The following is a 16,968-nucleotide window of genomic DNA, read 5'->3' as shown; positions in this document are numbered from 1 at the left end:
TTTTGGACAATGTGATCAGGTGCATAGGTGAAACTAAAACTGTTGAAGAATTGTGGACCAAATTGAAAGCTCAATATGAGCCAAAAACTATTCAAAACAAATGTTTTTTGTTAAAACAATTCTTTTCTTTCAAAATGGACCCTTCGGTTGACTTGGATGAAAACTTGGACAAATTTACAAAATTGACCCAGGACCTTGCCAATTGTGATGAGAAATTATCAGAAAATCAGCTAACTGTGGTCTTGTTAAACTCCATTAGTGATAGACATAAAGACCTAAAGAATGCCTTGGAATATGGAAGAGATGAGCTTACCACAGATATCATCATAAATGCCTTAAAAAATAGGGTTCTTGAATTAAAATCAGATTCTATCAACCATCGAAGTGGAGAAAATCTTTTGTTAAAAGGCAAAAATGTTGGTAAATCTAATTTTCATTCAAAATTTCAAAATGACCCTAAGAAAAGGAATAATGACAAAATGAAATCCAAAACTAAGGCAAATGGAAAGAAATGTTTCTATTGTTGTAAGTTGGGTCACTTTGCAAAGGATTGTTACAAAAAACAAAATGATTTGAAAGGAAAGAAGCTAAGTGAAGGTAATGCTGTTATATCCTATAATAAGAAACAAATTGATAATGGCCTGGTTCTTGTAAATATTGAAAGGAACATGAATCAAGAATGAATTCTTGATTCATGTTGCTTTTTCCACATGTGCCATAATAAAAACTATTTTTTGGATTTTGAACAAACAAAAGGAGGCCAAGTTATCATGGGAAACAATATGACCTGCAAAGTGAAAGGTAGAGGAACAATAAAATTGCTTTTGGAAAATGGCAGAATTTTATTATTAAAAGGTGCCAGATTTGTTCCTGAATTAGAAAGAAACCTTGTGTCTCTAGGAATGTTGGATGACATGGACTTTAACATAAAATTGGGTCAAGGACACATAAAAATCTTTAAGGGTAGTGATTTGATCACTTCTATCCCAAAGAGACATGGTTTATACTTTCTTAATGCAAAACCTTTATTGGGTCTTTCAGCAACGGTTATAAATGATGAATTTAATCTTGCAAAATTGCGGCATTGTAGACTTGTTCACATTGGGGTAAAAGGTTTAAAGGCTTTACAAAATAAAGGTGTATTTGGAAAATCAAATATTGGTGAATTGGCTAAATGTGAACAATGTTTGATTGGAATGCAGGTTAAATTACCTTTTCCCACTAGTACTCATAAATCAAAGCAAATTCTAGAATATTTACATGCGGATTTGTGGGGTCTGGCATCCACCCTACATTGTCTGGTTACAAGTATTACTTGCTTATTATTGATGATTTCTTAAGAAAAATTTGGGTATTTCTTTTGAAAACTAAAGATGAAACATTTACTACATTTAAAGATTAGAAAACCCAAATTGAAAATCAAAAACAAAACTTTGAGAACAGATAATGGACTAGAATTTTGCAATTATGAGTTTAATGATTTTTGCAAGTTGAATGACATCTTAAGACATAGAACTGTAACATACACACCCCAGCAAAATGGCATTGCAGAAAGAATGAATAGAACTTTGTTGATATGATCCAGGAGTCGAGCCCGACGAAGGCAAGTGCGAGACAAGACCCGTTGATAGTCGATGGCGGACCAATGATGTGATCAAGGGTAAAGCAAGTGAAACAAGCGATGGGATTGCTCGTTCAAGAAACCATTGATGGAACCATGTTCGGGACTCAAAATGGAGCAACTTTCATGTTCGGGTCGAAGGCCGAATCAACTTGGATAAATTTGTTATCAAGCGACGAAATCGGAGGCTGAAAATAAGTCGTGCGACCACACAGTGAAAACACCATGCGGCTGCACAGTGGCATACCGAAACTTAAATTGAGATTTTTGTTGAACAATGCGACCGTATGGAAATACACCATACGGCCGCATAGGCAAAAAATTTGGCGAATTTTTCAATTTTGGCAATTGTCCATATTTTGTTAGATTTTGATTCTTTTTCATATTTTGGAGATTATGCTCGACTTTTGCACGATTTTTACCTAATTTTTAGGTTTAGTATAAATAGGAGTTTCCATTCAATTGTTAAAAACCTTTGACATTATTGATATTGAATTAAAGTGAAGTGTATTGTCTTCTCTTCATCGTTCTTTATTGAACAATTTCGAACTTATCAAGTGTTAACTTATGGCGTTCAAACAACCGGATTTAATTCTTGGATGGCGTGATCAAGGGGTCTTTCAAGCATCGTTCTTGTTGGATTTTTTGGTTCGACTTTCTTTTGGATTAATCCTAAACTCTTGGATTAATTTGGCTTTCTTGGGTTCGTCAATCTCGTTGTGGGTTTCGTAGTCAACGTTGCTATGGGATTTGCATCACAAGTGAAACAAGAGATGGGATTGCTCGTTCAAGAATCCATTGATGGAACCATGTTCGGGACTCAAAATGGAGCAACTTTCATGCTCGGGTCGAAGGCCGAATCAACTTGGATAAATTTGTTATCAAGCGACGAAATCGGAGGCTGAAAATAAGTCGTGCGACCGCACAGTGAAAACACCATGCGGCTGCACAGTGGCATACCGAAACTTAAATTGAGATTTTTTGTTGAACCATGCGACCACATGGAAATACACCATGCGGCCGCACAGGCCAAAAAGTTGGCGAATTTTTCAATTTTGACAATTTTTCATATTTTGTTAGATTTTGATTCTTTTCCATATTTTGGAGATTATGCTCAACTTTTGCACGATTTTTACCTAGTTTTTAGGTTTAGTATAAATAGGAGTTTCCATTCAATTGTTAAAAAAACCTTTTGACATTATTGATATTGAATTAAAGTGAGGCGTATTGTCTTCTGTTCATCGTTCTTCATTGAATAATTTCGAACTTATCAAGTGTTAACTTGTGACGTTCAAACAACCGAATTTAATTCTTGGATTGCGAGATCAAGGGGTCTTTCAAGCGTCGTTCTTGTTTGGTTTTTTGGTTCGACTTTCTTTTGGGTTAATCCTAAACTCTAATTTGGCTTTCTTGGGTTCGTCAATCTCGTTGTGGGTTTTGTAGTCAACGTTGCTACGGGGTTCGCATCATTTGTTTAATAAAGTTAGATGCATGCTTTTAAGTTCAGGCTTGCCCAAATTATTTTGGGGTGAAGCTGTTAAAACTGTTGCATATTTGATTAATAGAAGTCCTACAAGTGCTTTAAATTTTGATGTGCCTGAATCTGTATGGACACAAAAAGCCTGTGATTTATTTTTACTTGAAAACATTTGGTTGTGCTGCATATGCTCATCAAAACATAGGTAAACTTGAACCTAGTAACTTAAATATGTGTTTTTAGGCTATACTGAAAATGTTAAAGGTTACAGGTTGTGGGTTTATGGGGAAAAAGGTTACAGGGTTATCATAAGAAAGGATGTGGTCTTTAATGAGTCATGTATGCCATGTTTGGAAGGGAAAAAGGAGAATTTGACTGAAAATGATGTCCAAATTGAGGTGGAGCCTATTAAAATTGATAATACCAGTTCTGTCTCCTTAGAAACAGCAACTAATGAGGCTGACCAGAATGAAAATGAGCTTGATTTGGTCAAACCTAATTTATGTGATGACATAAATATACCTCTAGATGAATACCAATTCACTAGAGATAGGGATAGGAGGCAAATTAGACCACTGGCTAGGTTCAATAGTGATGACTTTGTGTCTTTGTTCACTTTCCAAGAAGAAATTGAATCTGAACCTAGTTCCTATCATAAAGCCTTGAAATCTAAAGATTTTAAGCGGTGGTTAAGTGCTATGGAAGAAGACGTGGCTTTCTTATATAAGAATGAAACTTGGGAATTGGTTGACAAACCTAAGGATAAGAAACTAGTTGATTGCAAGTGGATTTATAAAATAAAGGAAGGGAAAGGTGGCACTAATAATGTTAGATACAAAGTTAGACTAGTTGCCAAGGGTTTCACACAAAAGAGGGTGTGGACTATGATGATATTTTTTCCTCTGTTGTTAAATATACAACAATAAGATGTATTCTTGCTTTAGTTGTACAATTTAAATGGAATCTTGATCAACTAGATGTAAAAATTGCATTCATGTATGGTGAATTGGATGAAGTGATCTAAATGAGACAGCCTCTAGAATTTATTAAAGAAAATCATGAAAAAACTGTGTGTTTGTTGAAAAAATCATTATATGGTCTAAAATAAGCTCCAAGACAATGGTATAAAAGATTTGATTCATTTGTCTTGAAACTTGGGTTTAGTAGAAGTAATTATGATACATTTATTGTAAAGGAAGTGGAGGTAAAGATTCATTGTATCTTGTGCTTTATGTTGATGATATGCTTCTTGCTAGTGCTAATAAATCTGAAATTGATGATATCAAACACAAATTAAAATCAGAATTTGAAATTAAGGATCTTGGTCCCTCTAAGAAAATACTTGGCATGCAAATTATTAGAGATGAGAAATTTGATTGCTTGTTCTTATGTCAACAAGATTATGTGAATAAGATCCTAAAGAGGTTTAATATGTTTGATTGTAAACCTATGACTTTACCCCTTGCTAATCACTTTATATTAACATCTGATTCATGTCCTAAAACTGAAGATGGACTTGAAAGAATGTCTAAAATTCCTTATGCTAATGCTATTGGTTCAGTCATGTACTTAATGATTTGCACCATACCTGATTTGGCTTTTAGTATTAGTGTTTTGAGTAGATTTATGGGAAATCCTGGTGAAATTCATTGGGAAGCATTGAAGTAGTTATTGAGATACTTAAAGGGTTCATCTAACTTGGGTTTGATGTTTAAAATGGATAAAGAGGGGATAATTTTAAAAGGTTATACAGATTCCGATTTTGCTAGAAATAGAGACAATAGAAAATCAACTTCATCTTATTTTTACACTTTGTGTGGTACTGTGATAAGTTGGAAATCTCAGTTACAAAAAATTGTTGCTCTATCTTCCACGGAGGCTGAATATATTGCTGCCACTGATGCCATTAAAGAAGGTATATTGCTGCATGGTTTGTTGAATGAACTTGGTTTTGTAGACACTAATCCAATACTATATTCTGACAATCAAAGTGCAATCCATTTGAGTAAGAATCCCATGGTCCATGATAGAATGAAGCATGTTGATGTAAAATATCACTTTATAAGGGATATTATATCAAAAGGATTGCTGAAAATAAATAAAATACCTATTTTGTATAATCCATCAGATATGGGAACTAAGGTGATACCTTTAAATAAGTTTCAAAACTGTTTAAAGATGTTATCTATTGATTCTTTTCATTGATTGTACAGGTACTTGAAGCAAATGACATTATAAATGTTGGTGAAGCTTGTGGGTGCACTATAGCCTTAAATTTTGGAAGCAAGGTGGAGATTGTTGAGAATTAAATCCGTTTCAGTTAAGTCTTGTGCTTCCAAAAATTAAGAGTCGTGTTTTACAAAGTAACAACTTCTTTAGTGAAGCTTTCATCCAGATTTCGACACCTGGCATCATTATGTCCATTATATCAAATTATAGTGACTTGCAATATAAAAAATCAGGTGCAATTCTTTCTGGACTGCAGCATCATGTTGAGAGATTAATTTTTCATTTGAAGTTCGATCTTGCTCTCTCTTTCTTCCCTACGAGAAGCCCTTCTTCTTGGTGAATTTGGGTCTTTTATTTTTGGAGATTTTGGGGAGAAATATTCTTGGTTTTGGGACAGATTGCTATTCGATTTTCTTGACTATATGGGAACTTCATTTATGAGTCGCCTTCTATTTCTTGGTGAAGAGCCGTATTTTTACTTGGTGATTGGGGCATGATTTCTTGAGTTTTTCAGCAAATAAAATCTGTAAAACCCTTGTAATACTGTAGATACATATGGTAGTGGTGCTGTTCCATTTTTGGTTTGTATGAACCTATGTGGTTCAAAGTGAGCAGCTCTCTTAGTGGTCTGGTTCAGTTCCTTAGTTGAACCTGATTTGCTGTGTGATTTGTATATTAATCTTAGTGATTCATTGTTGGCAGAATCTGTGTTTTGGTAGATCTATGTGATCGGTGTTGATTCCTTTGTGGAATATTGACTTGCCTTGTGATTTTTCTTGAAATAAGCCTTGTTCATTGTGGGAAGTTCGACATTTGTGAGACCTTTACGATCTCAGTTAGTTCCTGTGTAGAATAGTGGTTGCCTTGTGTAGTTCTAGAAAAGATAAGTCCTATGTTTGGTTCTTTGTAAATTTCTGGAACACTGTTGTATTTTGTTGCCTGATTTTGGGGGCTTTATAATGCAACCGAGCTTTATCCATTTTAATGGATACTCAACGGGCGAATAGGCGTTAGAAGTGGTCGCCGAACCTCTGGGGTTTCGGCCGAAAAAATCTTGTGTTCATTTACAATTTTCTGCACTTTATTTTACTGTTTGTTGTGTTTGTTTGAATCTTGATTAATTCTTGGACGCTCCTTGACTTTTCAGGTATCTCACATCTTTTACCGACAGGAAATAATATCTGAGAAGTACTCTTCCATTTTTCTTTCATATTATTTCTTGCAAAGACATTTTCAAGCACTGCATGTCTCAGAAAATACTAAAATGTTTCCTTCTGATTTTCCATTGTAGGGGACTGTAGTCATTGTATAGGATGGAATGATGGATAAACTAAATGATAAGTGTGTTTTTACACACTTATTTAGCTCACAAACATGACTTAAATATGGACAAAGTAGTTGAATTGTGACTTAATCTCGTTAAATTCATACAATATAGGTGTTCCCACGAAAAAGATGGAATTCAGAAAAAAAGAGCCGAAAAATGACCAAAACGGAACAAAGCGATAGTTCGGGGACCAAATGTGCAAATATTGGAAAGTTGAGCTAAAGTGCAGAATTAGAATGAAAATATACCAAGTATGGGATTGAGGACGATACAAGTGATTGGAGGAAGAAAGAAATAACACTGGACTGAATTGAAGAAAAGTGAAAGATGAGGGACTAAATTGCAATTAATCAAAAGATGAGCCGAGCAAATGATCAAGGAATTGATTGACCCAAACATCAATTAGGAGTCAATATTTGATAATGGAACAAAGGAAAGAAAGAAAAGAGATCAAGAAAAGAGAAAACGGAGTTTAGGGACCAAAATGACAAGGTTGTAACTTTACAACCTTTCGGCCGCATGTAACAATACCATGCGGCCTCACATGGTGGTGCAGGGTTTTAATTGAGGAGAAAAATTGAACCATGCGGTCGCATGGCCTTATTTTCGAAAAAAAATCTGAACTTCCATTTTTAATTAAAACTCTTTCGGGGCTCCGTGAGGACATGATATAAAAGCCAAAATTCATCAAAATTAGGGTAGAATGTCCAGGGAGAAGAAGAATACAACTTTTGGAGGCAAGGAACACGAACTTGAAGCCAATTTCACAAGGATTTAAAGGAGTTTTCAAGGTTTTATTCAAGATTTCAGATTTCAAGAACTTTCATACGGGTGTTATTCTTTCTATTTATTAATTTCATTTTTTTCTGTAATTATGAAGTTTCTAGACTAGGTTTTCAATTACTAGGTGATCGATGAACCGTTGTTTGTTATTTTAATTCTATATTTCATGAATTTAATATAAAGACTCGTTTGGATAATTTGATTGATTTACATGCATTAATTTTCTTCCGCAATTAGTGGCCAATGATTGTGTGAGTGTTGATGACTTATTTTTTACATTTAAGAGAAGTGGAATAGGTTCGATAAGGTGTAAATTAACATAGGGTCCGATAGGGGATAGAGATATACCTTTATGCTTTATGCAATTCTTAAATTGTTCACAAAACTACATTTATTCTTGTATGTTTGCATCATCCATAGAGATATAGGCTGGTGGTGTGCAAGAATAGGTCTAATATATATCGAGAGAGTATATTGGATAGAATTAGGAACATTGAATTGGCAAAATTTCATCGAATCATTAATTTTATGAAATTAGGGTTTTTATAACTTCAATTGGGGATTCGTGATCCTAGTGACTTTAGTTTGATTAATTTCTATAAATTAGCTTTTGAATTTGCATAATTTCATTTACTTGAGTGTTTGAGTCATTTAATTAGAGAAATTTCGAAATTAGGGTTTCTAATTGAGAAATTAGGGGTTTCAATAGAAATTAGGGTTTTTAGTTGAAATTAGGGTTTCTTCATTGAAATTAGGGCTTTTTGCATTTAGACCATATTTTCACTCAATTAGATTCGGTTAAGGCTAGATTAGATAGAATTGAACTACTCAATCTCTGAGGGACGATATTCAAACTTTTTAAAATCCACTTTATTACTTGTTACGAACCGACACTTACGGTAGTTTTAAATCGAAAGAATTATTTCGTGAACAAGTTTTTGGCGCCGTTGCCGGGGATTGAGTATTCGTTTAATTTTATTCAATTTAGCACTAATTCGAACTTTTTATTTTTAATTTATTTTAGTTCATTTTATTTTATTGTTAGTTAGTTTTATTACATAAGTACATATTTTAGTTACTTAAATCCTTAAATTGAATTCTATTGCAGAAGTGCATGCTAAGATCTGCTGAAGGAGATCTACTCCCAGCCGACCCAAAGATTGAACGAAGCTTTAGAAGAAGGCAGAGAGAAAACAAAGCAGTGAGAAATCAGATGGAGAACGTACAACACAATCTTGTTGTACAAGCCAATGAAAGAGGGGAATAAGACGAAGGAAACATGCTCGTTGGAGAGTTCATGACCCCTCAAATCATTCAAAGCCAATCCAGCATTGTTTATCCACCGTTCGGGCAGCCGAATTTTCAGTTGAAGACAAATGTGATACAACTGTTCCAGAACGGACATCAGTTTTATGGAAGAGTTGAAGAGAACCCGCACACGCACGTCTCGCGCTTCTTAGAGATGTGCCAGCACTTCAGATATCAAGGAATCTCTGACGACGCCATAAGATTAAGACTGTTGCCACATACTTTGTGGGACAAGGCGATTGAATGGCTTGATTCTCAGCCGATAGCCAGCATTACTACCTAGAATGACCTAGCTCAGAAGTTCTGTACTAAGTTCTTCCCACCGGCCAAGATTGCAAAGCTAAAACACGACATATCTATCTTCAGGCAAGGTGAATCTGAAAATTTTGATGAGGCTTGGAACATATTCAAAAATCTACAAAGGAAGTGTCCGCACCACGGGATTAGCAAGGGACTTCAAGTCCAATATTTTTATGCAGGGCTACTTCCAGCTTTCAAGAGCATGGTCGACTCTTCAGCTAATGGGTCATTGTCCACAAAAACAATTGATGAAGCATTGAAGTTATATGAGACAATGGCTACAACCTCAGCAATGTGGACTATGGAACGAGCAGTACCAAAGAAGACACCAGGAGTTAATGAAGTGGATGTATATTCAGCGTTATCTGCCAAGATTGACTCATTATTTCACAAGGTGGAAAACATTACCTAGTCAGCTAATGCAGCGCAGACAAAGAAGGCAAATTGTGAGGAATGTGGGGCTGAGCATGTGACAACAGAATGCCCAATTTTGACACAAGGAAAAGAGCAAGTAGATTTTGCTCAATGGGGACAACGCCAGCAGAATAATGTGTATGGAGAGACCTTCAACCCAAGCTGGAAAAAGCACCCCAACTTTTCTTGGAGCAACCAAAATAAGAACATGTCACAAGGGCAATACCAACAGCAAGAGAAAAAGCCTCAATTGGAAGAAATGTTCGGCAAATTCATGGAACAGACCAACCAATATATGGAGGCGAACAACCAATTTATGAAGAAGATAGAAGCCACTCTTCAGGACCAGAATGCAGCCATTAAGAATTTGGAAACTTAGATGGGACAGATGGCAGTTGCATTAACAGGTAGAGCACCAGGCAGCCTGCCAAGTAACAGAAGTCAATCCGAAAGAGCATGCAAAGGCTATAACAACGAGAAGTGGGGTGGAATTGCCTGAGAGACAAGTGAATAATCCCGTGGCAAACAGAGAAGAGGTGTCTCCTGAAGTAGAAGAGAATTTGGAGCAAGAAGAATAGACAGAAGAGCCAACACTGAGAGCAAATAAAGGAAACTCAAGGGATAAAGAAACTGTAGCTGTGAACCCCTATGAGCCACCCATACCGTTCCCACAGAGGCTGAAGAAGCAAAAGATGGAACGGCAATACAAGAAGTTTCTCGAGGTCTTCAAGAAGCTCCATATCAACATCCCATTTGCTGAAGCACTGGTTCAGATGCCTAGCTATGCAAAATTCCTAAAAGACATCCTATCAAACAAAAGGAAGCTAGGAGATCATGAGACAGTTATGCTAACAGAGGAGTGCAGTGCCAGGATTCAGAGAAAGCTCCCGCCAAAATTGAAAGATCCAGGGAGTTTCACTGTCCCTTGTACCATTGGTGAATTTTATTTTGATAAAGCTTTATATGATCTTGGTGCAAGTATTAACTTAATGCCATTGTCTGTTTTCAGGAAATTAGGATTGGGAGAAGACCTTACAGCTGGCTGACAGATCATTAACACATCTACGAGGAATAATTGAAGACGTGATGGTTAAAGTGGAGAAGTTCATATTCCCAGCAGACTTTTTGATTCTGGATATGGAAGAAGATAAAGATGTTCCTTTAATACTGGGCAGACCATTCTTAGCCATAAGCAGAGCTTTGATCGACGTTCAGAATGGGCAGTTGATACTGAGATTAGGAGAAGAACAGGTTTCATTCAATGTCTTCAAGGCCATGAAACTGCCAATAGAGACTGACAGATGTTTCAGGGTTGACATGAATGATAAAATGATTGAAGAGTTATTTACACTGCAAAACCCATCAGATGCATTGGAGGCCTGCATTGCATATCTAAATCCACGAATTCTGATTCTGAAGATATAGAAATGTGTGCAAGATTTTTGGAGTCCAACCCACCTTACACGCGGAAACGATACTTTGAGCGGCTTGGGATAGGGCCAGAGAAATCACAGCCATCTATTCTGAAACCACCAAAGTTGGAACTTAAGCAGCTGCCCCCACACTTAAGATATACATATTTGGGGAAGTCCAATACACTTCCAGTGATAATTTCAAACATGGTTAGTGAAGTGGAGGAGGAAAAACTTCTTAGGGTGCTTCGAGATAACAAGCAAGCAATTGGGTGGACCATTGCTGATATCAAAGGGATCAGCCCTTCCTTATGTATGCATTAAATTCTCATGGAGGAGAATTTTCAACCAACAGTTGAAAGTCAAAGAAGGCTAAACCCAAACATGAAGGAGGTAGTAAGAGCTGAGGTGATCAAACTTCTGGATGCTGGAATAATCTACCCGATATCAGATAGTAAATGGACTAGTCCAGTGCAAGTTGTGCCCAAGAAAGGAGGAATTACAGTGGTTCAGAATGAAAAGAATGAGTTGATTCCGACAAGGACGGTAACAGGGTGGAGAGTTTGCATTGATTACCGCAAACTAAATACCGCTACAAGGAAAGATCATTTCCCTCTTCCGTTTATAGATCAGATGTTGGAGAGATTGGCAGGCCATTCCCACTGCTGCTTTCTGGATGGGTATTCGGGTTATAATCAGATACAAGTGGCACCGGATGATCAGAAGAAGACCACCTTCACATGCCCCTATGGTACCTTTGCATACCGAAAAATGCCATTTGGACTTTGCAACGCTCCTGCCACATTTCAGCGATGCATGATGGCAATTTTCTCAGACATGGTAGAGAAATTCATTGAAATCTTTATGGATGACTTCTCTATCTTTGGGACCTCATTTGATGAGTGTTTGGATCACTTAAATTTGGTTTTGCAAAGATGTAGAGAAACGAACTTAGTATTAAACTGGGAGAAATGTCATTTCATGTTTCAAGAGGGAATAGTCTTGGGACATAGAGTATCGGCAAAGGGGATAGAGGTGGATAAGGCGAAAATTCAAGTTATTGAGAAATTACCACCACCTACATCAGTAAAAGGAGTTTGAAGTTTCCTTGGGCATGCAGGGTTTTTCAGGAGGTTTATAAAGGACTTCTCCAAAATCACCAAGCCTCTGTGCAACTTGCTAATGAAAGAGGTATCTTTTGAGTTTGATGAGGAATGTTTGATAGCGTTCAATACTTTGAAGGAAAAACTCACAACAGCGCCTGTGATTGTGTCACCTGATTGGGATTTGCCCTTTGAGCTAATGTGCGATGCGAGTGATCATGCAGTTGGTGCGGTATTGGGACAAAGAAAGAATAAAATCTTTCATGTGATATACTATGCAAGTAGAACTTTGAATGACGCCCAAATCAACAATGCTACGACCGAGAAGGAATTGCTAGCTGTGGTTTATGCATTTGACAAGTTTAGATCGTATCTTGTTGGGTCTAAGGTTATCGTCTACATAGATCATGCCGCTCTAAAGTATCTTATGACAAAGAAGGATGCTAAGCCGAGATTGATCTGTTGGATATTGTTGTTGCAAGAGTTCGATAGTGAGATCAAGGATAAGAAGGGCAGTGAAAATGTGGTAGCCGACCACCTATCAAGATTGGAACGGGATGAACCTGAGATGTCAGTTGACATCAATGAAATCTTTCCAGATGAGCAAATTTTTGGAGTAGAAATAGTCCCATGGTATGCTGATATCGTTAACTACCTTGCTAAATCCATCCCGCCACCAGACTATTCTAGCCATCAAAGAAAGAAGTTCTTCGCAGAGCTGAAGTATTACCTTTGGGAGGATCCCATTCTCTACAAAAGAGGCGCAGATTAGATAATCAGAAAATGTATTCCTGAAGATGAAGTACCTGAGATTCTAGAACATTGTCACTCTTCTGCATATGCTGGGTATTTTGGAGCTTCAAAGACAGCAGCAAAGATACTACAGTCGGGTTTCTATTGGCCTACTTTATTCAGAGACACGTTCGAATATGTGAAGAGATGCGATAAATGTCAACGAACCGAAAATATCTCAAGAAGAAATGAGATGCCACTAAATTACATCTTGGAGGTTGAAATATTTGATGTATGGGGGATAGACTTCATGGGACCTTTTAATTAGAGAAATTTCGAAATCAGGGTTTCTAATTGAGAAATTAGGGTTTTCAATAGAAATTAGGGTTTTTAGTTGAAATTAGGGTTTCTTAATTGAAATTAGGGTTTTTTGCATTTAGACCATATTTTCACTCAATTAGATTCGGTTAAGGCTAGATTAGATAGAATTGAACTACTCAATCTCTGAGGGACGATATTCGGACTTTTTAAAATCCACTTTATTACTTGTTACGAACCGTACACTTGCGGTAATTTTAAATCGAAAGAATTATTTCGTGAACACTAAACATAGAGCAACATATGAATAAAGTCTTAATTCTCACACTTAAGATTCAACATTTCTCAGCAGCAATGCACCAAACTTTGGATACTCTTCTATTTCTTAAGCTACAAAAGTCTTCCTCCTATCGTTACTATTCATAAAACATGTTGAAAAATACTAACACGTCAAGATAACTTGTCATGGGAAAAGATTCTACGACAAAGATTGCTTGTGTTGCCTAGATATTTAAATTATTCCAGAAAGTAATTTAATTGATTAATCGTTAAATACCACCCTCAAAATAAAATGTTAAAATTACACACTCAACATATAAGTTCGACTAATAGTAAACATGGTGCTTCAAAAATTAATAGTTAAAAAAAGAAAAGAAAAAGTGAGCTAACTTCGACAATAACGAGTCCTCAAAACTGAGCTTTTGATCCTTGAGTTTATGCGTCATCAAGTCGGACATCCGATCCCTAAGAGGCCCATCAATTCCAATATAAGCCTATTAACACATATTCAGACATAAAAACAGGAATCATATATAACCCACCTAAATTATCCGATGAAATTTAAGACTGGTCACGATTAAGGCGTCGAAGAAATTAATGGGACCTTGAAAATGGAGGGAGTCACATATTTTCCGTTGGTATGAGACTGAGCTGCAAGTGATGTGAAGAGTGATATCAGATCTTCCAATTCGTTCCGAGAGAACGCTTTGCAATTAACTCCATGGAGCTTTTAACATTCATGTTCTACAAGTATTTCTAGTAGAAATTGGAAAATAGACCTGTTGGAGGAAGCAAAGCGAGGATTCGCGGAAGATGATTCAGAGATGCCCATTGATGATTGATCATTTTCTGCGTAACATTTTTTTCTACAGTTGAAGTCCTCAAGTATTGCAATAATTCTTCAAAGACCTTTTGCTTTTCTTGCTTCACAAATTTTGTTAATTCAAGAATTGACATACATGAGTTCAAACCCCCGTAGGCATGTCAACGGGTCGAGCTGAGACGAGCTAGTTCGCGAGCTGAAACATGAAGTTCAGGCTCGACTCAAGTAAAATGATGCGAGCTTTTTTTGGGGTCCGAGCCGAGTCGAGCTTCCGGCTCGAGCATTACCGAGCCGAGTAGCTTTTATTTTTTTATATTTCGTGACAATAATAACCTTATTTTAAAAATTTTAAATTTGTGCAATTTTTACGAATTATAAATTAAATAAAAGTTACAATCCGTAGAGGGTTAATTCGAAATTATAAATGTAAAATTCCTAACAACCACCACATGACTATTCATTATAGGTAATATATTCTCTGTTAAATGTTTTAATTTTTCTTTAAAAACAAAGAATTTATTCATCCCCACCTGCCTTATTTTCCCTACCTACTGCCTTAAAGCTGCCTATTAAATTGGAAACTAGATAGCTACCTTAAATGATAGCAAATATGCTGCCTAAGGTCCCCCGGGGCATATCCTAGTAGTGCAAAGAACAGGAGTGAGGTTATTTCACGCCTTGCTGACAGCCGCAGTGTGGGGGTTCGATTCCTGAGACATGGAATTGAACTCCTTGTAGGCGCAGTATACAGGTAGCTCTTATTCTCTGGTCTGTTGGGGCACATCTCGCGATTTATTTCCCTCACAAAGCTTTAGGGACAGAGCAATGGGGCCCTCAAGGTTGGGGTTCAACGTTTAAATATGCTGTCTAAGGCAGCTATCTAGCTGTTGATTAAAAGGCAGCTTTATTTTTTTTTTTATAATTTTTTTGTTTGCATTTATTTTTTTTATTTTTTTTGGCTCAGGCCGAAATAGTCCATGACACGATCTGGCTCGGGCTCAAATCGATGCCCTAAAATGGGGCTCGGCCACCACCGAGGCTTTTCCCGGACCAAGTCACAGACTGTCAAGCCGAAGAGCCAAATTTACATCCCTAATCAACTGTGTCAAGCCATGCTTCATCCACCTCATCATTGTGTCAACTGCTCATAAAGTAAAGGAGTAACGCTATTTAATAGTATTGATATTTAACATTTGTTTAGGTGACAACACCAATGACATTAAATTAAATGAGTCACATAATTTCATATTTAATTGAACATATCATATAATGTTATCTAAGTCGGTGCTCTAGTGGCATGCTACTGCTTTAAATAGCATTATTCTAAAGCGAATATGTCTAAACTTCATTAGTCATTACACCTCTATCTCCTCTTGATTAATTAAAACTTATTCTTATTTTCTAAAATTCTTTTCAATCACACGTTTTAAAAAAATTACGAATTTTATGAACTTTTCAACTACATATTTCATCATATTTTCTCAAAATTTACCAATAATTCGATTTTTAACTAAATCAAACATGGACTAAATTTTTGTTTTGCTGATTTATTAACTTGAGCTTTTTCAAAGTCACTTTTCTTGAAATTGTTTTAAAAAGCACATTCATTTAATAAAATAATATTATGCAAGAAATAATGACATTTTCCCTACATTTTAACATGTCTAAAATAATCACCTTTCACTAAGTCCTCATCTGAGCTCCATTTTTTAGAATAAAATTTGTAAAAAATGATTTTTAAAAAAGTGTTTGGTTAAAAAGTGGGAAAATTTTTCAAGGTTAAGCGCAAAATTATTTTATTAAGAGAATATATAATTGAAAATGACTTTAGAAGGAAAAAAATGAGTTTTAAAAAATGAAGCTCAAACAATGGCAAAACCACTTCTCAAAAAATAAATATCGCACAAAGGCTAAATTTGATGAAGAATATTAGCATCAATTTTACTTGAAATATTATATCTTGCTAAATTTAGTGTCTACTTGAGCCTTATTTTATAAAAATCCATTTATTTTCCAAGAGTGTGTTTGATTGCCGATTTGGTTTACATGATCACATTTTTCTTAAAAACAAAGAAAATATTTTCTTTAGGGGGAGTAGGTTTTTATTTTCTAGGTAACTTTTCTCTCTTTCTCTCTCATCTACCTTCCTTCTTATTTATTCACCAATAAAAAATGGATGAGTATAACATCTTTAAGGTTGAAAATTAAATCAATCATATGCTTTTTTTTTGACAATTTTCATGCAAATAATTTTTAGGCAATAATTGCCTAGAATTTATTTTTTCTCATGTAAATTTTATACTTGCAATCAAACTTCATTTTTCAATAAAACATTCTCCCTAAAAAAATTTCCTGCTTTTTCACAACACGTTCTTAAAAAAATTACTATTATAAAATCTATTATTTCAAAAAATGTGGCTCGAACAAAGATTTAAATTCTGTAAATTATATGCATTATTAACAAAGCATTGAAACTTCATTTCATTTTCTCTTGCGACAGGAAGATTCCTTGAAAAATATCATGACAAAGATTAGATAACACAAAGAATTTTGATAGGAGAAAAATAAAACAGTTGGATTTGAAGCGCTTTAGAGAATTTCTGAGATGGTTCTGATAGAAATTTTTTCTCCTCCATCTTCTACATTAATTTTTTTTTTGAGAATTCTCGAATTTTTCTAGTTGTGTTATCACTCGTGTTCTTCATGGAAAACTGTATTATTTAAATTTTTTTTTCTTAAACCATCTTTTTCTCTACAAGGACCCATCTATGATGTGGGGCCTAATAAACCCTTAGTTACAGGTGTCAAGTTGGCAAGTTCAGACCAGCCCAAAACTGCTAGG

General features: G+C 35.7%; 1 protein-coding gene across 2 annotated transcripts in view; it reads right to left on the bottom strand.

Moving 5' to 3' along the window:
• The window catches only part of LOC111366271 (TLD domain-containing protein 1), a 91,715-nt gene that overhangs the window by 47,220 nt on the left and 27,527 nt on the right, over positions 1-16,968 (bottom strand). The gene's annotated exons all lie outside the window — the stretch shown is intronic.

Source organism: Olea europaea, chromosome 17, assembly GCF_002742605.1.
Source record: "Olea europaea var. sylvestris chromosome 17, O_europaea_v1, whole genome shotgun sequence".
NCBI classification, from domain to species: domain Eukaryota; kingdom Viridiplantae; phylum Streptophyta; class Magnoliopsida; order Lamiales; family Oleaceae; genus Olea; species Olea europaea.
The sequence above is the reverse complement of the archived record's forward strand: the minus strand, read 5'-3'. Positions and strand labels throughout refer to the sequence as shown.